Source organism: Pyxicephalus adspersus, chromosome 4, assembly GCF_032062135.1.
Source record: "Pyxicephalus adspersus chromosome 4, UCB_Pads_2.0, whole genome shotgun sequence".
Taxonomy (NCBI): Eukaryota; Metazoa; Chordata; class Amphibia; order Anura; family Pyxicephalidae; genus Pyxicephalus; species Pyxicephalus adspersus.
Genome location: NC_092861.1, coordinates 111,660,907 through 111,687,042, shown reverse-complemented (window position 1 = coordinate 111,687,042; position 26,136 = coordinate 111,660,907). Strand labels below are relative to the sequence as shown.

The window sequence follows — 26,136 nt, the reverse complement described above, 5'->3', positions numbered from 1 at the left end:
GTATGGGTGACACTGAAGATCAATTGGCAAACAGGAAAGGAAAAGAGAGCCACCTGCTGGAATGAGCATGCAATAGTGCAATTATATCTTTATGTATATATAAATATATATACACACATACATACACATTTAACCCTTGCAGTGCATGTGGCATTTCTTATTTATCTTCAAGTTCCACTCTAAAAAGAGATTAGAGCTGTGGACATCCATTTAACTATTTTTGCTTTAATATATAAAGAAAAATGAGATTTTCATGATTTTGTTTTCATGATTCTATTAATCTATGCTCCATCCCCTTACTGCTGCTTCCTCCATCCACTGAAGACAAGGAGCCCCTGACAGATGACAGATTTTAGCTACAAAACCCTCCCATGTTCAGCTACCTATCTCCAGACCAGGGAGGGAACCCACAGCTGCTGCACAAGGGTTTTGAATGGGAAAGGATGTGTAGAAATGGTTGTAACCTTCCAGCAAAGGATGTTCTGCTTGCTCCCCTGCTGCTCAGTGGCGCATGCTCAGCTTCTCCCTGCTCCTCTCCCCCTCCTTGCCTTCTCTCTCACACTCTATTACTCCCTCTATCTTCTATGCTTCTCTCTCTTTCTCTATTCCTGCCGGCTGGGTGCTTAGGCTGGGCGGATGGCAACAATACAGCTCGGCTAGAGAGCAGCAAGCTTCTCCTGGACAAGCCCTGAGCAGGCAGCTAGCTGCAGCAGCCCCCCATCCAGATCCAGTGGGTAAGAGCACCTCTGAACCCCCTACTCCTCCTCCTCCCCTATCATCCACCTTTACCTTTGCTGTCACTTCTTCCTTCAATGTCTTCCATAGCAAGTCCTGGAAAGTGCAGGGAGGGGGAAATGCAGTACATTCCTGACATGCAAAGCTTTGCTGCAATGCTGCCATAGTGAATAAGGAGCCTGTTGTCATGCATGTCATGATTTGTAATGGTGATGGGTCCAGCATGTTCTATTACTACTGTTTGCTATGTGTACATGCATTGCCTTGTATTGTGTGGCATGTGGATTGTGCATTTCTCTGCTGCTGCAGTAGCTGGATTTGCTCTTCCAGCATCACACCAGCAGCAAGGGAAGGATGAAGAGTAGATATTAGCAGCTGCAACAGATAGGGGAGGGAGCGAGGAAGAGGGGGCTAATCCCCATCATCAGAAAACATTAGAAAAAAAAAAAAACGTGAGAACTGGAGGCGGTGGAGGAGGAGAAAGAAAGCAAAAAAGACAAGCATCCAAAAAAGCAAAATGCTGATGAAAAAAAAAAAACAACTTGTACCTATAGTACCTATAGATTTCTATTTCTGATCCATGGGTGCGGTACAATGCACCGTTATTATTGACTTCTTGCGAGCAACTAATATTTCAACATGTGATAATCAATAATCTGTATACACGCTCACGGTGAATTAAGGTCATTGTCGATTTCCTAGTGTATCACAAGGGGATGGTGGTGGGGGGGAGGAGGGAAGATGCGTAGTATTTATGTCTTCTGTAATGCATTGCTCTAAAGCCAGCAATTAAACTAGAGGAGCGCCTAATGGATGTGCCTGTCTATCCTGGAAAATCCCTGTATGATCATTGTACGTTGTAATAAATAATTATAGAAAGACTATGTTTTTGACAGTGTGCCTCTTTAAAGACATTATTTTAGGGTGAAAATTTTGTGCCAACTACTAAATACTTAATGATAGTAGGGTATATAAGAACTTCAAATTAGAGAGAAGTTTGGGAAAGCGGGTTTTGTGGCAGTACAAGCTGTGCTTACTAGATACAAAAAGGTTGTACAAAGGTTTCCCATAAATTGTTACAATTTTCTATTCATTATACATACTTTTCTATTCAATGTACATACAAATATGGATACTTGAATGCAGAAGATATGTGTTCTCATATTGCAGCGGGAGTCCCATCATCTGACGTGTTTCGGCCACGGGGGCTTCCTCAGAGGGCATAGGGATGTAACCGATTCTCTATCAATGTGTTAATGCCATCCGTTTAAAACATTTATTCTAAATTACCAAAACATCTTAAGGGTTAAACAGGAAACATTCATATTGGAGATTCACAGGTTTTTGTAGTGGAAGTGACTGGAATGGAAGGTGGAAGAAAAGTTTCCACCAAATCAGTGTGTGAACAGATCAGATTGATTTTATAAGTTGTTGTAAATGAATTAGAATAAGTTGAAAGGGGGTTGAGTTAAAGATAAATATATTCTCTATCCATATCAGTTTGAATAAGGTAAAAGGATGGAGGGATCTTCTGTAATGTTGTTCCCGCCATTGGGAGAAGGGGTTTAGGGATTTGTTCCCAGATCCCTCTTAAAGAGGAACTAAACTCAAAATCCCCCAAAACACAAAAAAATACACTTACCCTCAATCCCGCAGGGTATACCGATCCATCCAAAGGTCTCTTCCATCGGGTCCTGCGTCGTCCCGGCATTCGTCTTCAGGTCTGTGCTCTGGGCACCACCATCTTCGCCTATTTTTCTGGGTTCTTCTTTCTACATCACCTGGCCCAGAGGCAGAATCGGGTGATGTAGGTTGAAAAAAAACTTGCCGATCTCACTGTGCATGCGTGACATCATCAATTTTTTTCCCTTTTCACGAAAAGGCTCCTTCTGCGCATGCCTGAGATGCTTGGGTATGTGCCAAAGGAGCACCCAAGGGCTTCACAGGATGTGTGACGTAGGTATCCCGGGAGGCTTTTGCACTCCAATTCAATCTCGATTGCCTAGGCAATTAGGGGGGAAGTGCTGCACCCTTTTTTTTCTACCCTTTTATGTATTCTGAGTTTAGGTACGCTTTAAGTTTTGTGCAATATTGGTTATGCTTTCCTTAGGTGATTACAAATTGCTACCTAAGGGGGGCTTTCTGAGTAAAAGAAAGGATTTTAGTTCCCAGTAGCTTGTCGGGGTTACAATGTGTTCAGATGGCAGTTGGTGAGAAATCCTTCTAGCATTGGCTGCTAGTGTAAAACTGCTAGTTTATATTGAGTGGTCGGGCATCCTGCTGGCAGCACTGAGCATGTGCTGGAGAGGAGTAACCCTGCCCCCCTGTCCATCAAGATCTCCCTTGCTGCATGCTGGAGGCTTAGATGACAGAGAGAAAAGGAGGGGGAAGCAGGGGAAACCACAGGAGGAGAAGTCTTGCTTTAAGCTGGAGAGGGAGGGGTGAGGCTTGAGAACTAGAGAGAGAAGAATTAAACAGCTGGAGTTAAATAGCTGGAGAGAGAAGAGTTAAACAAGAAAAGCCAGTCTGGTCATAATTTTACTACTAAGTGGATGATTTTAGAGGAGAGGGGTAAGGCTAAAAATTGGGTGGTCTGGACATTTCCTAGTAAATGAAAGATTTTAGAAGGGGCAACTTTAGTACCTACATGATAACGTATACGATGCTCAAATGTAATCGTTTCTTTTCTCCAAATATGTTAAATAAGGTTATCAATCTATTTTTTGGCACTAATACTTCTTATTATCCTTTTTTTTTTGTGGTTTACAAGGTTCTGTAGGACGTTATTAGATGTCATCAACACATACTAGTATTTAAGGGTTACAAATCATAGTATTGGAACATAAGCATACATCATAATGTACATGATATAAAATCCGTCATCATTCTGTATTTACAAAGAGGTATCATACTTGAGTGGACAACTTAGTATGCGGTTATCTATATTGTCGTAGAAAATAATAAAAGGAATTTCAAGAGCAAATTACATTACAATACTTAAAATACACACTTCAACACAAAATATTGATACATAGAGAGTACATAAACAGTATATATGGCTGCTGTGTGTGATATGTGTGTCATAATAATTTGGGAAACAAGGTTTGTGCTTGCATGGATCATATATTTTTTACATGGTCTAACAAAAATTGGCATGTTACTTGGTACATTATTAGATCATGCGCGGTATATAGCTTAGATCCAAATTAGGTGAAGTTTCCAGTTGGCAGTTATACAATACGATACAATGTATTGGTACATAACCAATCCATATGATAACCAATCCTTATGACATGCTCTGACAGTTATATACTGTATACAAAAATAATCCTGACTATGCATAACCATTCCATAGGATTCTTGTATGGATATGTATGGGTCATATATTTTGGCAAATCATGTATGGCAAATTAATTACTCCTATTAAGAGTGGGTTTATAAACTGGGTAAACTTGTTCAGACAAGTATATATCAGTGCTGCTGTGGTTAGATTTAGATGGAGATTACACATTCTATAAATTGATTATGAGTGTAGCATGGTGGTACATGGGGTAATCAGTCCCAGATTGTATCCTAATAAGTATAATATTACTCCTAGGTAAGGTGTTATCCTTACCAATAGTTGTACTGTTAGTTTGACCTTGTTAATGAAAAATCGGAGATACTCGTGAAGATACTTAGTACAGCAAGGTGGTCCATTTATTATGGCAATTAGGGCCTATAGGGTAATAAACAGTACTTTTATATGGCTAAAGAAAGGGTTTGTAACTAATCACATCATTCAAACCCAAATAGTTAGTGGCATTCAGTTAAAACATCTGTTTAGTTCCTAACTATAATAACCTTTTATCTATGTCACCTCCTCTAGGGTCGGATCTCTAAGGCTTTGAATTCTATAAAATCAGTGTTGAAGTTATGTTTTAGTCCCATGTGGTAACTGATAGGTGTAACAATTTTTCTGTTTGTAATTGAAAACATATGTTCATTATTATTATCATTACACAGTATTTATATATTGCCGATATATTACACAGCGCTTTACAAAGTCCTAAGTCATGTCACTAGCTGTCCCTCAAAGGCGCTCACTTTCTAGTGTACCTACCATGGTCATATGTCTTTAATACAAATGCTCATTTGTTCTTTTGCGGTGTTTTTTTCTAACGTAGAAGCAAACACATTTACAAAATATAAGGTAGTTGTGCGTCAGACCATTAGATAACACTATTATCAAGCTTTCATTAATCCACCTGCATTGGTGGCATCTACTGCACCTGAACATACCATGTATTTGTGTTCTTTGAGGAGTTTGTTTCACATGTGGTTTTTAACTAGTCTATCTTTTAAGAACCATGATTTTCTATATGTGATTTGTGGTTTGTTACTGTATGTATTTGTTTACAGTGCGTTCTGTGGTTAGTATTCTCCAATATTTTGAACAGATGTCATGAATTGTTCTATGGTGTTTATTGAAGTGTGTAGTGATCCTTCCTGTCAGATGTTATTTGGGTTTTGTATCTTGGAATAGCAGAATGTCACGGTCAAGTGGTTTAACCTTTTGGTAGGTTCTTTTGAGTAGTTTTTTTGATGTAGCCCTTTTCTCTAAGCCTGTCTCCCAACAATTTTGGTCCAGAAATGAAAATTTGTTTATACTGAATTCCAGTTGAAATAATAAGTTCAAAGTATTTTGTTTGTATGTATTCAAAGAATTTAAGTAGTGTGTCGATCGGTCCAGTCCAGAACATCAATACATCGTTGTCTATGTACCTTTTTGATGATAGGGTATGGTTGGAAATTAGTGATGCTCAGATTAGAAAAATAGCTATTTTTCCCAGCCTTCTAGGTACAAGTTGGCATAGGTTGGTTGCCTCACCTTGTTTCTGCAGGTTTACCTAATTCTTGAAGGTGAAGGTGTTGCAGGTGTGTATTTATCCTAATAGGGCAAGAATTAATATTTTGTATTCATCAGTAGTTTTGGAATTGTTGTTTAAGTATGTTGAAACAATCTGTAAGCCTTTTGGGGATACTGCAGAATATTAGGTAGTACTTTCATATTGTATGGTATATTGCAGTAATTCTATAGTGTCTTTCAGGTAATATGGGGTGTTTACCACATGATTTCACAGGAAAAGATCCAGGAGTTTACTGGAATTCCTTCCTCTCTGTTTAACTCTCCTCTCTTCAACTATTTAACTCCAGCTGTTTAATTCTTCTCTCTCTGGTTCTCAAGCCTCATTCCTCCCACCCCAGCCTAAAGCAAGACTTCTCCTCCTGTGGTCCCCCCACCTTTCCTCTTTGTCATCTTTGCCTCCAGCATGCAGCAAGGGAGATCTTGATGGGGGCCAAGGTTACTCCTCTCCGGCACATGCTCAGTGCTGCCAGCAGTATGTCCGATCACTCAATATTAACCAGCAGTTTTACACTAGCAGCCAGTGATGCTAGAAGGGTTGCTCACCGATTGCCGTCTGAAAACACAGTAGTCCAAGCTACTATAGGAACTAAAATCCTTTTCTGTATTCAGAAAGCTCCCCTTGGGAGCAATTTGTAATCACCTAGAGAAAGCAAAACAGCATAAAGTTTAAAGGGGTCTGGGAACAAAACCCTAAACCCCCTGCCCAGAAGAAGATCCCCCCATCCTGTTATCTTTTAGAAACTAATATGGATGTCCACAAGGTGAGCGAAAAAATGTGTCTTTAAATCAAGCACCCTTTCATTTGATGCTAATACATTTACAACTTATATAAATCAATCTGATCTTTTGGTTTCAATGTTTTGACAGATTTTTCTGTTTTTTTTATTTTAAAAGTTTAATAATACATTTATTCAATATTGGACATATTTTGTTGAGTTATGCCTAAGAATTTTTAGGCCTAAAATGTGAAATAAATTTCCATGCAAAACAATGTACCACTTTTGGCATAAATTAGACATAATTAGACCGCCAGGGAGGTAAGATATTTTGCTATTTCATTATAAATGTTTTAAAGTATGGCATTAACACATATATATCCTACTTAATGTACAGCGCTGCGTAATATACTGGCATTATAAAAATTCTGTTTATTATTAATAATAATAATAATAATAATAATAATATTTATCATACAATCGGGTATATCCCTATACCCTTTGAGGAAGCCCCTGTGGGTGAAACATGTCAGGTGATGGTACTCCCGATGTAATAAAAGAAAACACATATCTTTTTGCATTTAAGCATCCATTTGTAACACACCTCTGAGAAACCTTTGTTTGTACAAACTTTTTATACCTAATAAACATAGCTTGTACTGCCACAAATCCCCGCTTTCCTGAACCTCTCTAATTTGAGGTTCCTATATACCTTACTTAATAGATTTTTAGGAAGTGTGACTCGTTTTATGACGCATCCTCTTCCAGAATAGGTTCAGAATGTCCAATGCATCCTTTACATCAGGGATAACTGGTACAGTAGGATGGCTGGTGCCAGCAAAAAAAGTATCATTTATTTTATGTACCAGCAAAAGTGAACAGGGTTAGGGATAACACTAACAATTCTAAAGAAGTACATTCTAAATACAGCATTATTTGCAGTAGAGGAGCATGAAGGGTATGACAGTGGTCAGGATCTGCAGTAGAAGAGTTTGAAGTGGATGATGATTGGCAATATGTGTAGGACTGACGGTATGATAGTGGCCAGTATATGCAAAAGATTATTCAGACTATTACAGCGGGAAGGAAGTAATATGGATGTATGATTTTTTTGCAACATGGAGTAGAGGGGTCTGATGAGTATACAGAGTACAGTAAGTGCAGAAAAGGGGTGCAAAGGGAATGACAGGAGTAACTGTGTGTAGGAGAGGGGTGCAGGGGGTATGATGACATGCAATATGTACAGCACAACAGTGAGGAGGGTAAATTGGTGGAAAAAATCTGCAGCCAGGAAGACAGAAGTTGATGACAGCAACAGAAGAGTAGAGTGAAGGGGATGATAGAGGATTTAATGAGCAGTAAAGGAGTGTGTGAGGGTATGATGGTGGGAAGTATATATGAAATGATATGAAATTGGGCAGGATATGCAGGGAATTTGGAGGGTATATTAGCAAGTAAAGTGTGCAGTACTGAAGTATATGTACAGTATTAGATTAGTGGACATTAGCAGCAGAAGAGGGGGTATGATTAAGGAAAGTATGTTCTGTAGAGGAGTGCACAATATATGATGGCAACCAGTATGCATAGCAAAGGTATGACAGTGAGGATTATGTGCATGCAAGAGGTGAATATAATATAGAACAAGGCAGGATAAGCGGGGCAGGATATGCAGAAGAGGGTATGATGGACGGTAGTACCGGTATATCCAGAAGAGGAGTGGGAAGGGTCTGATGGACGGCAGTATATGCAGAACTGAATTTTATAGGGTTTACCAGTGGGCAGGAGAGGAGTTCAGCAGGTATGATGGGGGACAGTATGTTCAAGAGAGAGGAGAGGGATGACTATGGCAATGTACACAATGCACAGGGTATGTGAAACATGCAGTAGAGGAGTGTGGAGGGTATGATGGTAAGCTGGGAGGGAGGTAGAGTGTTTAATAATTGGCAGTGTGTTCAGGAGAGGAGTGTGGATAATATGGCAGTGGGTGTAATGTATAGAAGAAGAGTGTGGAGGGTATGGTGGTAGACAGGATGTACAGGAGGGAAGTGCAGAGTGTATGATGGTGGGCAACATGTGCAGGATCAGAAAGTTGGCACTTTCTGTAAGAGAGTATGTGAACGATTGGATGGTGGTGGTGGTGGCAGTATGTGCAAGAGTGGAGAGAAGAGTGTATGTTGACAGGTAATGTGTGCAGGAAAAGTGGTTAAGAGAGATGGCAATACCAGTAAACACAGTGTACTGGCATGGTGTAGAACATTTAAGTTGCGACATGAAGATTGCAATAGGATGTGGTATAACTTTTTTTTTTAATTTGGTGACAGGTTCTCATTATAGAGACATCAAAGATCTGTTTGGGCCCCTGATGTCTCCACTGTGTCTAATGTATCTCTTAGATTTTTTTCAGGGACAGAGTCCTTAAAGTGCATCAGAGATGCCTAAAATCAGCTGCATATCAAAGTTACAACCTTGAAGCGCTCTGTGTGCTTTGTGTCTGTGTGCTGTTGTGAGTGAGTGTGTGCTCTGCCTACATGGTGTGACTGAATGTGTACACAGTGTGTTTTTGTGCAGTGTCTGAGCCTGAACTCTGTCTTTATGATTTATGGCTTTGCCCCAATGGTGTAACTCGGGGGCTCAGTCTTTGTGCTGTGACTGAGTGTGCGATCTGTTTGTTTTGTGACCAAGGGTGTTCTCTAACTTCCTGCTGACTATATGTGCTCTGCCTTTTTGTTGTGACTGGTGTGCCTTGTTCTCATGGTGTAGTGCTCTGTCTTCATTCTTTGGGTCTGATTTATGAAAGCTCTCCAAGGCTGGAGAAGATGCACTTTCATCAGTGAAGCTAGGTTATCTAGCAAACCTGGACAGGATTTCTTAAAAGTCATTTGTTAACAAATGTTTCAATCCATGACCAGATCCATTCCAAGTTTGCTGGATCACCCAGCTTCACTGATAAAAATGTATCTAGTCCAGCTCAAAGAGCTTTGATTTATCAGGCCCTTTGACTGAGTGTGTGTTCAGTCTGTGTGCTGTGCTTGAATATGTAGGAATGAGTGCCTGTGTAATGTCTATGAGTGCATGTGTTCCACTCCATTGACTTCTTGGCAATGCAGTAACTTTGGAGTCTGTAAGAGTAAAGGGATACAACAGCGGTGCAATGTAGCAGACACACTAGAGTAGAATATTGCAAATGCTGACAAGGGTATGTAAGGGGGGGCAACACTGGGCAACCAATAAGACAAGGGCAGTTCAGGAACCATGAGAGTGTAAATATGGTAGTGTGCAGGACGTACTACTGACAGGAAACAGACATTCTACTGCAAAGGAGAAAGGGAAGTAAACATAAATTGGGAGGGATAAAAAAACTCTGGGTGCTAGGGGCAGGATATACAAGAGAGAGCAATGGGTGTTTCTTTAGGTGGGACTCAATAAACTAGGGGAATCGCCACTATATACTAAACTGAATATTATAAAGGATCAAGCTAATTAGTTGGATATTTGTATGGAGAAGAGATTGGATTTTAATTTTATATGTAGGAATATCTTAAAATATGTCTCATCCATTATTTATAGTATACTTTACAAGATTTAATTTAATTCTTTTTCAGAAATATAATATTTTATGCATTATTTTCCTGAAGTAAAAAGCTTTATTTAAGTCACAAGTCTTTATTTGTCAGACAAGAATAGATAAATAGATAACAGCAAACTCACTGAGGCAATATGCATTGTTGTGCCGTAACCCAAGGAAGGCCAACCGTGTTTCAATATTAAATAGAATTATTTCTGATTGTCACCTGTCTTCTTCTAAACTCGGCTCAATTGTTGTTTGTTCTGTTAAACAAATCCATTAGATCTCAACAAGGCAAGGAGTTTTTTTGTTTTACCCAATCACTTTCCATCTTGCATAAAGTAACATAAGTAAGAATGATCACAGATGATTGCTAAGTGGTTACTCGCTGTAACATTTTCTAAATGTCTGTTTCCAATAAATAGGTGAATCCCAACTTATCTTGCTACTAGCGGGAAAAGCTGTCAGCATTAAAAAGTAACAATTCATAGGTTCACATCCTAAGCCTTCATGGACTCACACAGTGGACTGAATAAAGTGCTGCACAGCCACCCCACATGCAAGCTGAACAACATAAGTCAGATCCATGTTAACAAGTTTGAATTTACAAGATCAAAGGCAGAATAATCTTACTTTAGTTATTATGTGCCTCCAGCTTTTTAGACATTTAGACAGTCTGTAGTTCCATTGAGAGTTTCATAGGCACAACATTAGGGAATAAATAAACAATATTTCTTAGGATATTTCTTTAAATTGGATTCTCCAAATTTGTTCACTATTGAGTTAAGTCCCACTTGAGTTCAATGGCTCTAGGCAACTCTCTTATTATAATTTTTAACCTATTTACACTTTATGGACCAGAGTAATGTTTATGTTTCTGTTATGTTCAGCAATAACTCTGCAATTATAATAGTAATACATATATTGTTTTCAGTATTTCAGTACAAGCAAGGCTTTCACATGGCAATATTGTTATTTTATTTTCTAGAAAATCTATAGAAAACATGTAACATTTTTTTTAATTGCTTTTTTGGGATTAATTTGCTTTTGAATTTGTGCAGTTTTCAATAGAACAAGAGATTTGCTGGATCACCAAGGTTCTCCCATAATAATCTATCTTCATCAGTCATGGAGAGCTTTAATAAATCAAGCCCCATGTATTTACATGTGCCTTTTTTTCCATAAGGAGTAACCTTTAATAAAACTTAAATATACAGTATGTTTTCAATGCAGAGAGTCTTTAAATGTGAACATATACTCTAACTGAAAGATAAAGCAGTTAAGCCACAGTTACTTTTTATTTAAAACCTTTATTTTAGCTATTTGTCATCCCTCAGACTATTAGACTTTTTAAAGTGCTGTTTATAGGTTAACTTTAATGCAGGGTAACTTTAGCAGCCCTGAATTCTATTTTGTAAATTTTGAACTTTAGTCAGGAAGTACCACTTGGCTATATTCAATCCAACACATCAAGTGGGGTGAGGTTCCCTAGAGCAAAGCTGATTTTGTGTGCAGGGTCCTGGAGCTACCTAATAACAAAATGAGAAGCTGTTTCGGAGATGTTAAATAAAGATGCATTTAGTTAGTTTGCATTTAGTTTGATGTATAGCCAAAACTTTTATTTTTAGTTTTGGATAGAATGTGAAGTTTTTTGTAGAACAATGAATCACTTGGAAGGATTTTAACCCTTCTCGACTTCTCCACTAGCTATAGACACTTTCCACAATGAAAAATTGTGAGCAGGCAGGATTTTTATTGCAAAAGGGACATGTCCATTCTGCAATAAGGAATACTTACTCAACTGTTTGCAATATTTGTTTTAAAAGTACATGTGCGGTTCAGTTTAGGATGCCAGGATATGCAGGGATTCTGGGGCTGAATGAAGCCCCATGCACATGTGCAGGAGTTACATGATCCTGGCCTGGGAATAAAAATGACATAAAAAAAGGGACAAAGATTCTTAAGAATGCAGCTGATGAGGACAGATTAGTTCTAAATCCCCCTCTTCTCTTTCTTGGCCATGGAAAATGTTTCTGGCATCTAACCAGTCCATGGTGCAAAAAGTGTTGGGGACCGCCATTCTACATACTACATCTTACACATCCCTGCCATGCATCTCATTCAGGTTGGAGACTAGTCTTTTCTCCACTGCAGTTATGCAGTTTCCTCACCTTCGTGCCTCAGCCTGTGTTTGGAGAAAAAAGGAGCAAAAGCACTCTGTGTGCATCTGTCTACTACTATGACATTTTCACCTACTTAAACCAATTGTAATTACCAATTACTAATATAATAACTAATTTTAAATAACATAGCTGTACTAACTGCTGTTTTTATAAATATATGGGGTTCAGCTTTAATAACAGAATCTTGTTTGTCACGATATTTTGGCTGGTAAATGTATTGTTGTTGCCAGTGGATGGTTTTTCTTTCTCCTGTGGCAGAACAAATATAATGCCAACTCCCACTCATACTGAAATATAAATATGATTTTCAGTGTGTAATCCGCTATATGTTTTTCTGAATAGTTGCTAGAACAACAATGAAAACCCTGTTTTTACATCTTTTCACCATTTCTGATGAGTATGTCAAAAAAATGTTGCATGGTATGAGAAGCAGTAAACACTTTCTTCATAGTTCTTCGATGACAACATACCAGACCACCACGTGCAATATTTTACAAACCATGTTAAAGATTGAAGTTCAGTCTTAATAAGTAGGTGATCTAGGTACTCTCGTTGAGATCATCATCTGTCTCTGACGATGTGCTCATAACCCCTTTCTCCCTGATGTTTTTTTGTTCGTACATATTTCACAGTCATCATCTACTTCTGGGACCTTAATATGGACCCCCAGGGGTGTTGCTATCATTAAATATTGTTGTTTGCTCGATAGCATTTTTGTTCTTGCCGGAATGTACTCATTGCTTTAAGTAAGTGGTCACTAGGGGAGGGGAGCCCAAGATATGTTCCTTCAACGCAGTGTGAAGGCTTCAGAAATATTCATACCCCCTTCACTATTTTAATTTGTTGTTGCAACCTGAAGCTACAAAAATTTAATTTTTTTTTCCAATAACCTTTACCTAGTACCCTATCATGAAAAAGTGACAACTGAGTTCTAGACAATTTTGCATTAATATTCAAATGAAAAACTAAAATATCAAATTATCATATGTATTTAGACCTTTTGACCAACACTTGAAATTTAGTTTTGGTGGATTCCATTTCTCTGGGTTGCTGCTGAGATGTTTGATTGGAGCCCATCTGTAGTAAAATCAGGTTGATGAGACATGATTTGGAAAGATGATTTGGATACATACATACCTTTCTATAGAAGGCCTCATGCATATCAGAGCAAAAACCAAGACAGGATTGCTGCAAAGCACAGATCTGGGAAAGGCTACAAAAAAATGCTGCAGCACTGAAGGTCCTCAAGAGTACATTGGCCTCAATAATTCTCAAATGGAAGAAGTTTAGTACAACCAGGACTCCAAGAGCTGGTTGCCCAGCCAAACTGAGCATTCGAGGGAGAAGGGCCTTAGTGAGAGAGGTGATCAAAAATCCGATGGTCACTCTGAGATCTACAGATCCTGTGTGGAGAAGGGACTAAGTTCCATAAGGACAATCATAACTGCAACCCTCCACTGACTTGGACCTCATGGCAGAGTGGCCAGATAGAAGCATCTCCTCTCCAAAACACAATATCCCATATGGAAGTTTGCAAAAAAAATCATTTGAAGGGCTTTCAGACTGTGAGAAACAAGAATTTCTGGTCAAATGAAACCAAGATTGAAATCTTTGGCCTAAGTCCTACACAATATGTACAGAGGAAATCAGAAGAAGATATAAATGACACAAATGTATACATTTCCTCATTAATTAACCTTTAAAAGCATTTGTTTTTCAATTTTTTTTAAATTCAAAAGATGTAAGTGCCTAAATGTAACCTGGTTTAAGCAGGTTTTTAGCAATCCCTCTACAGCAGTGTTTCTCAACTAGGGTTCCTCCAGAGGATGTTAGGGGTTCCTTAAGAAAATAGCAATTTTTGCCTCTTAGGCCAATTACCACTAGAACAAATGTCTTTGAGCTTTCTGTTGGGCAGCTTGGTGGCACAAAGGTAGGTTCTCTGGCCTTTGCAGCGCTAGGTCCCAAAATCAAATCTCGGCCAGGACACTATCTGCATGGAGTTTGCGGGTTCTCTCCGTGTTTTCGTGGGTTTCCTCCAAGTACTCTGGTTTCCTCCCATATTCCAAAAGCATGCTGTTAGGTTGATTGGCTACCCCCCAAAAACCCCTAAGATTACCTTAGACCAGGCATGGGCAAGCTGTAGCTCTGGCCAGTGTCCCCCCAACGGGGTCAGGAGAAGGACACAGATAGGGGGCAGCACCGGCAAGAGCCGCAGACCATGTCCTCTGTACAAATCCCGGGCTCAGTGAAGTGGACAGAACAACCCACCCACTCTGCCATCGTAGGCTCAGATCTGTGATAGAAGAGTGGGTGGGGTTATGCCATCATGACATCATGTTCAGTGTTGTAATGATGCATAACCCTGTCCACTCTCCAATTGGCCCGCACAGCCCCCCCTGCCAAATTTTAGTTTAGATTGTGGCCCCTGAGTGAAAAAGTTTGCCCACCCCTGCCTTAGACTGTACTAAAGACATATGACTGAGGTAGGAACATTAGATTGTGAGCCTCTTTGAAGGATAGCTAGTGACATGACTATGGACTTTGTACAGCACTGCGTAATATGATAGCGCTATATATACTGTGTAATAATAATAATTGGGCTGTTATTTTTCCCACTGACCATCTCACATAAAATGTTCTGTGAGCTGTTATTATTGCTATTATTGTCAGGGGTTCCCTAAGACCAAAAGGGTTCCCCAAAATTAACAAGGAAGAAAATGGCAGCGCTAGAGCAAAGCTGAAGTGCAAGAGGAAAAAGAAAACTGTTAACTCACGTGTTGACAAAAAGTTTAGTGATGAATGGAGAAGAAAGCAAAGTGAAAGCAAAAGTTTTATACATTTATATATGTAATCGGTCAATAGCAATAACACAGCAGCTTGTTTTTCTGCATCCTCTTGATAAGATGTTTATGCAATGAATGCAAATTATTTTTTATGATTATGCATTATTGCAATTTTTTGTTTTTCTGTAACTAGTCAAGTTGTCTGACAAAAGGGACAGGTACAGTAGGTGTCAATTAGGCAGCAAGGGACCTTGACTACAGGGTGTTGGATAAAAGCACGTGGTAACCACAGTGCTGCTGTCAAATTTTTAACAAAAATAAATAAAACACTACACAACTACTTTTAAGAAGAAAAACATGTAATATTTACAAATATATATATATATATATATATATATATATATATATATATATACTTTTAAAATACAGCAGGCTGCTCTGATTTAGTTTTTATTTTATTTTTTTTGAGATTTAACTTGACCAACTTAGGAACCTAAGGAATTTATCTTCTGAAATATAGCTTGTACAGCGCACGCTCTCTTTTACTCTTTCTTCTTTGTTTTATCATATTCATATTTTAAAAGTAGGTCACAATTTGGTTGTTGGGTTGTTTTTTTTACATCAGGCTTTGTGTGTGAGAGGCAGCAAGAAGGGAGTTCAAGCATTACTATTACATGCAAAGATTAGAGAAAAAAGAGGGAGGAATTGGACTGATAGCAACAGATCTGTCTGGATGAGAGGGTTTATAGCAGGCAACCCATGCTGTGTAGACATCTCCATGTTGCATTGCACTTTTAAGTAAACATTCTTACTTTTCCTCATTTAGAGCAAAGTGGCAAGGTTGACATATAATGCATTTACCCTGGCATCAAATTGTACCCAGACAAGCTACCAACCAGTAATTTTGCAACCCATGCAAATATTCAAATGATTTTAGTTATGGGGGGCATTTGACCTTCTTTGTATAATATGTATAAGAACATATTACATAAGAAATGCACTTCCAATAGTAGACTTTTAAAGAATTATTTTATTGTACATACAAGGTGTGCCTTATCTTGTTATTTGGCTGTCCTACACGAACGTGCACTACAGCTAATGGCACCTAGTTATTGGAACCATTCACCCTCTGTTTCTTGGATCATTGGCGGCAGAACCTCTCGAACTCTACTCTATCTTTATTCCCATACTTTTTCACAGATACATGGTGCATGGAGTCAATAGGATATGACAAAGTATTCAAATCTATACGTAGGTTTTTAAAAAAGATCCCAGATAAATTTATCTTTTGTGGTTGTTTCCAGTGAAAGATGAATGAATGAATATGAATGAATGAAGATGAATGAATATTGAATAATCCCATTGATATAATTCTATTCCATCCAAAAGTACATATAGGTTGGTAGTGAACAATATTGAACATGCTGCTGGGTAGGCGATTTAATCAAATAAAGTGGCAAATAAAGTTGGTAAAAACTTAAAAAAAATGAATTTGCAATGACCAACTTTAAAGCAGACAACTTTACACCACTGTGATACACCACTGTATGACAAAGACATTTTCAAGGTATTTAAAAAGTTCTCCATATTGCTTCACAGTCACTTTTCCAGTTCATAATAGATAACTAACATGAACATGAGTGCCTAATAACTGCCAGAATTCCAATCTGTCATTTGCAAAGCAGATGTTTCATATTTGTAATCTTAGTACAGTAATACTTGTATGATGTAAGTTTAATAAAATACAATAAAATTGCTCAAGTTGGTAAATCCTATACTCTTATACTTTTATAAGTTTGAGCATCATGGCCAATAAACTTTGTAAAATATCTGAAGTGTGGCAAGTCATTACAGTCATAATTTATAAAGCACACCAGGATAAAGATGCTTATTTTCATTAAACAACGGTTATTTTCAACAGTTACTTAAGTTCAGTGAGATGTGAAAATATCAGTCCAATGGTTACAAATAGGGATCTTTAACATTTATTAGTTGGGCCTCTCCGAGTGTTTTGTTTTTTGTTTTGTTTGAGAAAAAAAAAACATTTACCATTGATAGAGATGCTTATAATGGTCACATTTATTAAATTATTGAAAACCTTTATTCTAAAAAGAAAAAAAAACAGTTGCTGCAACTGCTTTAGTTTTAGCTGGAGCTAGGTTTTAATGTACTATTCACAAATATATATAGTTTTGTTAAACTGTAAGCTGTTTGGGCTGGGTCCTTTCCTCCTCCTGTGTCATTGTTTGTATCGGTCTGTTATTTGCAACCCCCTATTTAATGTACAGCGCTGCGTAATATGTTGGCACTATTACAGTTTACAGTCTATCCAGATTACAGTCTATCTACCACTCCCAACTTCATGCGTGCAAAGGCCCATTCCTCTTCCATAGATACAGCAGAGTGAGTATAGCCACCCTAGGTAAGCCTCGTACAAACATCCGATGGACGTCAGATGTTATTGTTGGAAACAATCTTTCATGATCACTTCCAGTGACAGATCAATGAATGAAGACAATTTTAACCCAAGAAGAGCATGACCTTTTGTCTTGTGTGACTATTTTCTGATGTGTGTATGTAGCTTAACTGGCCAGATTACCAAGGGAAAATAAAAGGATAAACTAAGCAAATTATTACAGCCACCTGATCGTTGAACCAGTGAGCCCCAGTATATTTCATTTTCGTTCCTGGAATAAAATATTTTTTATTGTATGTTTCACAGCAAGTATGCCGAGTAACCTACACAAACCCTCTTATAGTTTTTTTTTTTTTATAAGTCCCTCACTTTAAACATTTTTTTCCTTAAGAATGTGTACACGCGTGCAATAATTGTCGATCTTTCACGATCCTTTCCAATGACAAAAGACCGCACGATACATTAATGAGTGCTGTACATACAGTGCTATTCTGCTCCATAGAAAGGGGAGGAGGGGAACAACAGAGCGGCACCCTGCTGCACTCTCTCTCCTTCACTTTCATTATGATGGTTCCTTGTTCGTCATTGGTGGATCTGGTCGACGAGCGTTGTACACATGGCTGATTCTGATCGGATATCAGCCTTGAGGCGATTATCGGACGAGAATCATCGGACGTGTGTACGCAGCCCTACTCTTGATGCTTACTGTCTCCGACACTTTTGCTCATGGTGTTGTTCTCCTCCCCGATTCTCTTGTACCTCCATGTGCCCCATGTACCTTACTCAGCTTCTCATTCCTCCAGTGACTCTAGCTTCTGTCTACTCTTTTCTGGTGTCTATCTGCTCTTGGTGGCCATCCATTTGTCAGGAAATTGTGAATACATTTACATACATTTCTGATGCTCATTACTGTTTTATACATTTTATAACCAGTACAGTGCCTATAGTTGAATCAAAATTGAAACACAAGTAACATTATATTCTGTTCATTTTTTTTTTAAAAAGGTAATGCTGTAAACTCATAATATTCTGTATCTTTTAAACTGCCATAAAAGCGCAGAAGTACCTCTTAGGTAATACATATTATTAATTTATATACTATATTCATCTAGTTGTTTCAACGCTAAGTTCAGGCCAGCGTTTTTTTCGAACAGTTTTAAGTACTTTTACTACTCGCAGACACTTAACTCTTTTTGAAGGTGGCTTTATGATTAAAATGAAGGAGTTTATTTTTTATCTTTTTATTATAGGCATGTTTTATGCATTACCATTTGCAAGTGTTTTTTTAGACTCTCAATGTAGCAACCAGGGGTAGCTTTGCCACTGACAAACCATGTCCATAGACCTAAACTGAACAGCTTGGAATGGCATATGGAAATGACTTAGGAAAGTTTACCTGCAGAATATTTACTAAAATTTAAAAAAAGACCCCTTAAACAACTGACCAAAATTTCTGCTGTGGCAGGGAGTAGAGCACATGCACCTTTTCCTAGGAGGTAGGCCTACCTAATACAACTTACGAGGGTATTCTGAGAAGTTCCTGGCTTTTCCCAGAAGGAAGAGAGCCAGAGTTATGAAAAAACACATTTATTCAACATATTCCCCCCTGAGACTAATGCACGTGGTACAGTGTTGTTGCAGCTTTTGTAGACCGTTCAAATAAAAGTTGGGCCGCAAACCAGCTCTCAGCAGCATCTTCGACATCAGAAATGTTCTAAAACGTTCCTCCTTCAGGTGCTTCTTCAAATTCGGGAACAGATAATAGTCCGAAGGGGCCAGGTCAGGTGAGTAGGGTGGATGGTGGACCAAGTGGAAACCCAATTTGGCAGCCACAACGTTGGGCGTGTGTGCAGGTGCATTGTCCTGCAAAAAAAGATCCCTTTGGTCAACTTTGCACGGCATTTCATCTTAATTGCCTCCTTCAGCTGGTCCAGGAGGTTAGCATAATATTGTCCGGTGATACTAAAGCCCTGAAGTAGGTAGTCCACTAACAGAATACCATCTTTGTCCCAGAAAATGGACAACATGACTTTTTTGGCAGATTTCTGGGTTCGGAACTTCTTTTACTGCGGGGACCTGCTGTGGCACCATTCCTTTGACTGTCCCTTGATTTCAGGATCATAGATGCGGAGCCAGGTTACATCATCAGTCACTAACCTAGCCAAAAAGTCCTGTGCAGCTTCAAAATGGGCCAAAACGGCATTGGATGCTTCAACTTGTTCCTTCTTCTGATCACTGTTCAAATATTTCGGCACCAACTTCGCTGAAAGCTTGCGCATGTGTAGGATAGTGGTAATACCAAAGCCAACATGCTCATATGAGATGTCAGGTATCTGAGTTATCTTTTTTACAGATATTTGCTGGTCCTCAATAATCAGCTCATGGACAGTATCGCAGATTGCCGGGTCAGTTGAGGTTGGGAGGCACCCACTGCAGGGCTCATCTTCAATGGTGAAATGCCCAGTCTTGAAACAAGATATCCAGGTTTTGACAATGCTGTAGGAAGGACACTTCTGTCCCAGTGTTTGTGACATCTCAGTATGAATGTATTTTGTTGACTTTCCCTGGAGAAACAAAAACTTAATGACGGCCCGTAACTCCAACTACGTGAAACTTGCTTGTGCCTCTGCCATCACAGCTTTTCACTAAAAGAAAAAAAGTTTTAAGAATCGCAAAGACCTGATATTTGCACAGTTACATACTATGATATTAGGCTATCTTATGCCCCCACATTCATTTTTATATTTCATCTGGAAGGGGCAAAGCCAGGAACTTCTCAGCAACTCCTCATAAGAGTGAAAACTCAAATTCTTCAAAACTTGCATTCTTGGCTGGTTCCTTTTAATATAAGCACAAGTGTGTATATAATTTATACAGGCACCAAACGTGCCACCTCTAGAATATTAGACCAATACATGGTAGCAATGTTTAACAAGTACTGCAGTGCACCTTCCCAATGCAGAATGTGGTAATAACCTACAGTTCTGTGTAATATTGCAAAATAATAGTGAACGCATTTTTATATGTTCTGGTTTATTAGGTATTTTATTTTTAAAGAATGGGCTGCCATAACTAAGTGTAAGTTATCAGATGTTCATTGAACACAATACACGAGAATGTGGTGGTTTGAATAAGCTCTAAATATTTTAAATAATGTAAGAAACATTATTACATATTAGCAATCTTGCCTATTAGAAAATTAGAATACCCGGTAGACAACAAGTATTTTCAACATAAGGTATGCAGTGGTTTCCCTGTATTTTAGGTATAGGGCATGTTTACTTATTTGCATTCAGCTTGATGATTGATGAGTAGGTACTTGCCAAAAAAAAAACTCGAAAAACTTGAAATTAGTGACTGATGCCTATCTTGCCAATGCTGATCATGCCTGTCCCCCTCCTATGCTTCATTAACATGCTGTACTCAACTAGCTACACATCGCACTGCATGAAATGCTTACACATGCACATTACACATTTTGCTTTAGTCTGTTGCCTGCCTTGACTTTTGTATTTTTTCTTTCTGGTTATGCTTGGTTGCAAAATGCCCTAAAATGTATTCCTTTTTGACAATTCTGACTACAGGTCTTCAGTCACCAATGTAACAGTCCTGTCATGAGTGCTTTGCTTTGGGGAACACCCAACAAACTAGAGTTGCCCCAGTCTTTGCCTGTGGCATAGAGGACCCACTGCCCCATTCAGTGCTTTTGATACAGAGGGCCAGTACACATGCAAACTTAAGTGATAAAACATGCAAGATAATGCCATGATCAGGGACAAAAACTGAAGATTCAATTATCTAATTTGTGTTTGCCAAAATGGTCATTAAGTGGATATTCACACAGACAGATGCAAATCACGGTTGAATGTTATTCTGTTGAGCGATTATGCCAGTGCAAAAGTGAAAGCAGACATATCATGATATGTGTCAAAAAAGTAGTCAACTGCAAACCAGAGGTATCTGTAAAAGAACCTCAGTTGAAAATCAGAAACACTCCAAACTAATATCAAACTCAAGGTCTAATGCAACTAAATATTTTCACAAATAGTGTTAACCTGTTTTTCTAGCTATTTATGACTAGCTATTTCTAGCTATTTATTCTATGTATTACTTGATCTGGATTTTATTGCTGTTCTTGTCTCTGGTGGAATCACCTTCTTTGTGTGTCCTGGTCACCACTTTCACTGAGACAGAAAGTAATGAGAAACATTTACATTTGTCACCAAAACAAGAACAGAGTGTAAATCCTCCAGTGGCGTAAGATGCGATTTCCTCTGACTTTTTAAAAATTTGTTCTCAATTTTTTGGGAAAAAAAAATACACTTCAATAAAATATTACCTCTTTGTGGCAATGATAATGCTATTCATATTATGTTGTTATTTAAAGAATGTTGTTACTGGCTTGGAATTGAAATGTATATTTTAGTTTAGAATACCTTCATGATTTCCAGTGATTAAAACATCAGCTAAAGTGTGAGAATAAAACAATTTTTTTATTCCTTGGATTCCTATGATTTTATTGGAGGTGGCTTTGTTGAAGTTTGTGCTAACAATTACATTAGTTAATTAATTGCTTTTAATCTATTCCAACATTTATTCATTAACATTTGTTTTATTGGTAGCCTGCATATAGACAAAGAAGAGTTTAAATGTCATGCCAGTTAAGTGATTGGTGGACTACAGGCTCATAGGCTCAGCAAATAGTTTTATATCATAGGATCCATAAGTTTATTCTGCAAAAGTTCTAACTTGCTTTAGGTTTGAGAAACCAGCGGGCTGGTTTACATATGTGGCATCCAAGGGAGCATTTCAAAGATAAAAGATTTAGCCTTTTTGATAATATTTACCTATGATGGTCATAAGGTAAAGATCAAGGCATACATATCTTACAATTCTAATATATATGATTCTCATGTTGAGTTTGTCTTTTGTGTTGGCATATCTTTTGCCATGTCTATCGTAAGGTTTGAAGTAGGATTAGCCCTTTAAAATATGTTTAAGCAACTGGGTTAAAAGGATCAGCTTTTTTTAGAGAAGGGTATTGTTATGTGCTAAAGTGGACCTTCTATGAAAATCAGTAGGACCTCAAATAACCTCAGCCCTGGCTTCTGGCATAACTATTCCTCACGGCAGTCTCCCTGGAAAGCTGGGTATTCTAAATTCTATAAGAATGTGCTCCAACTCATTAACAATTAGCATTTTTGTGGCATTTGAAGCCCCCAGGTTTCCCAAAAGGCAAAGTAACATCATCTGTGCCTTTTGGGGCATCAGAACATTTTTAGATTGGGAGGGTGCTTTCAGTAAAGTAGACCTTCTATTTTCATTAAAGGTCATGTTTAATATGTAAAAAAAAATCATTTCGCTCTGTAAAATTTGTATTGTGTAATTATATAGGGGCCATGAATCAAGGTTCAATGTGCTTTTATGTTCCTTTTCACAATGACTTCTCTTACATCTGTGAGTCAGCTGGCTCACTTGAAATAATGTAAATAATGTACTCTCTGTCTTTTTATTAGCACTAGAACACCAATAGATGAAACATCAATATTATGAAAAGACTTGTACTGTCTTTAAGCTCACTAGCTCTAGTAAACCTGATCAGGGGACCATGAAAAGAGATCTCCTAAGAATGAAATGAGCAGTGCAAAACTGATTTATACTGAAAAAATGCAATAGTCTATCATTAATATCATCAACAGCCAACATGTACCACTTCATCAGACCTACAAAGCAACATTGATCAATTTAAAAATAAATAAAAGTCTAAATTGTATCTAAATCAAGATAAAATTAATACAAATGTAAAAGTAAAAAAATAAAAACACTTTCTTTCACCTAAAAAAATATGAGCTAATATTTTATGAATACTCTGAAAACAAAATGATTTGAGTGTACATATTTGAAAACAATCCTGTAAAAAAGAACAATTTGACTAGGTACCCTTTTACACCAAAATGTCAAATTACTAGTTACATTACTATTCAAACACAAATATACAAAAAACACTCTGTACAAGAGATAGATAATCAAATGAATTGTGTAAAAAATAAAAAAGCAAAGGATGAAACACAGATACTTCCAATCTAGTAATGTATGCAGTTTAGTGGACTTGAGTGAGGTGCTCACCCTAAATTTGGTATGTTGTAGACAAAGGGAACTACATGTAATGATAAACAGTCCAGTGTGAAAAATAACTTGTCAATTAGACTGGCCCTTTGACACACAATAAACATTAAACATGAAATATCAGAAGAAACATACAGAAACAGGGTTTTTCCCTTACAGCCAAATATCAATCTCAAATTTATAGAATATTAGAAAAAGGCACACCAAACTATTCAATTGATGCAAAAATGATTTTTATATGTTTCAAGTAGTATCCAATACCAGAAACCAATATTTTATTTGTTGGTCTTTAATACTGATAATATTTTAAATAAAATAACAGACCCTAGAATGGGAGAGACAGAAGGAGGACAGAATCAATCATTACAGAGCAGTTGTATAATTGGCATGTGGTGAAGACAGGATGGTGCAAGGAAAGTTTACAAAAAGTACAATAAACAGCTAGGTTAGTGAATGCCTTAAGTGCACTAATAGAATTAAAAAATGTCAAATAACAAAAATTGAACAATGGAATATATGTGTAAAGGCATATCGAAAAGTGCCAGAGAAGTGCTAAGGAAGCTAAATGTAATAATTCCTTAATTACTTCACTGAGATGACATCATAATGTCTTAATTCTCTCAAGATTCTGAATATAGTCATTTATTTTCTTTTGGAGCTTTTTCCAAGGCACATATCCTGTGACAGATTGCTAGCTCATTTATAATATCCATAAATCTGCATTTGTTTTGCAGTTTATTTTTTTTTTCAGGCTAAGAACAGAATATATTTCCCAGCCATGGTTTAAGGTGGCAGCTGTTAAAGTTCAAGTGGCTATTTCTACCTACACTCCTAAAGTACTGTATGTCTTTGTAGCGTATTTCTCATGGTTGTTACCCATTATTACTATATCCAAATATTCTGTAGAAAAAAATGAGAATGATTTGTAAAGAGAGACCCCAGTTTGAGAAAAACGGGAAAAAATATAGATATACAAAATTTAATTTTTTTTTTGTATGTAAAAATAAAATGGACCGCTGCTTTTAAAAAAAGGAACTTAAAATTAACCCAAGGGACTGGTTTCAGTTTGGCAATGAATTTCATAAAATAATACATAAATAAGAATGAGATTTATACTTGTATAAAAGCAGTTTTATGAAATAGTTCTCATACGTTTCACTGATGGAAAACACTTCTGAATAGACCATTAAAATTATAGAGCGACTCTTACTATTATTGAATTACTAGCATAAAGAAGGGTTACTGGATTCAGATTAAAGAAGAATAAGGCTTTAGGCAAAGTAGCAACCTCCCATTCCTTGGTTGATATTGATAAGGATTGCTATAGACACAGAGAAGCTGCCCCATTTACATGTGTGTACAGTGTGTACTGGCTTGACCTATCAGACACCAACTCCTGATTTCATAAAGCTCTCCAAGGCTGGAGAGGATACACTTTCATCAATGAAGCTGGGTGATCCAGCAAACCTGGAATGGATCAGGTCCAGGATTGAACACATTTGCTAACAAATACCAAATGACTTTTAGGAAATCCAGTCCATGTTTGCTGGATCACCCAGCTTCACTAATCAAAATGTATTCTCTCCAGCCTTGGAGAGCTTTAATAAATCAGGCCCCAAGTATCTACTAATCTATCATCCCTAGCAAAGTGACCGGCAGGTTTAGCAGTTCGCCTATCCTGGACCTTGTTGAAATTCATTGTGCTTTCAGTCAGACAGGCGTTTTTTTACCACAAAACAGCTGTGGATCACCGCCATCAACCAGTCTTCTGGTCCCTATTGAACCGCCCCAAAGCCCTAGTTTTTATATTTGCCTATGAAATGTAGCCAGTAGTAAATTCCACCTTTGTGTTTTATAATAATAAAGTGTTCCAATCCAGGTGCATGTTTGGTAGCAGTAATTTTTAGCTGACAAGTTGCCATGTAGAATATTTATATTATTCTTTGTCAAACCTAAGCAGTCTGGAAGGAAAGTTTGAGGACATAGTCACCTAGTAGTAGTATTAGTAGGTAGTAGGTGTATAGAATAATGGATATTAAAAATCAATTCAGCTTAATATTAATAATGAATGTGAAAACTTGACAGACAAAACCTGATATTTCTAAATAGAATCAGGTAACTGCGTTTATGTATGTAAATTATAACATTTACTGAATGTAAAGTAATTTATTGCCTAGAAGTTTGCCAACTGGTAAATGACAAAAGTAATAATCTAACTTGCAATAAAGAATAAAAAAAACATGATTTGCAGGATTTGATTACCTTTATAACTACAAAGTACTAATGACACCATCGGTATGATTTTTTTAATACGGGATACATGTGTATACTGAGGAAACAATCATGCACCATATCCTGTCTAGTATTTACTGTGCTTTCATAGTACAGCTTAGTTACGCATACATACAAATCTGGTTTGCATGTTGTGTAATCTCAGGTGTCCCTAGCTAAACTCGATATGCCTAAAATAAAAATGTGCTTTTAAATGCATATAAAAACAAAAACCACTGTAGGCATGCACTGCTATTATTAAGGCTCTTGTTCCACCTTTTCTTTCTGGTTTATTGCATTTGTGTTAATGTATTATGGTAAGGGCTTTTAATATGCACTGGAACGGGGTTGTGGCACCTTTTTTTGATGGATTTTCCAAGTCCATAAAAGTCAGTGAAGGGGAACGGCTGTCAGTGAAAATGACAGCTCAGC

The 26,136-nt window shown here is 37.6% G+C and overlaps 1 protein-coding gene across 2 annotated transcripts in view; it reads left to right on the top strand.

Annotated features, from left to right (window-relative positions):
* The first annotated feature begins 378 nt into the window (after positions 1–378).
* RGS17 (regulator of G protein signaling 17) overlaps positions 379–26,136 on the top strand; it is a 66,055-nt gene continuing 40,297 nt past the window's right edge. The window contains exon 1 of one of the 2 annotated variants that reach the window (XM_072409296.1): positions 379–734. The gene's annotated coding sequence lies outside the window, so the exon portion shown is untranslated. The remainder of the gene's footprint in view (positions 735–26,136) is intronic. The other variant, XM_072409297.1, reaches the window with a different exon arrangement.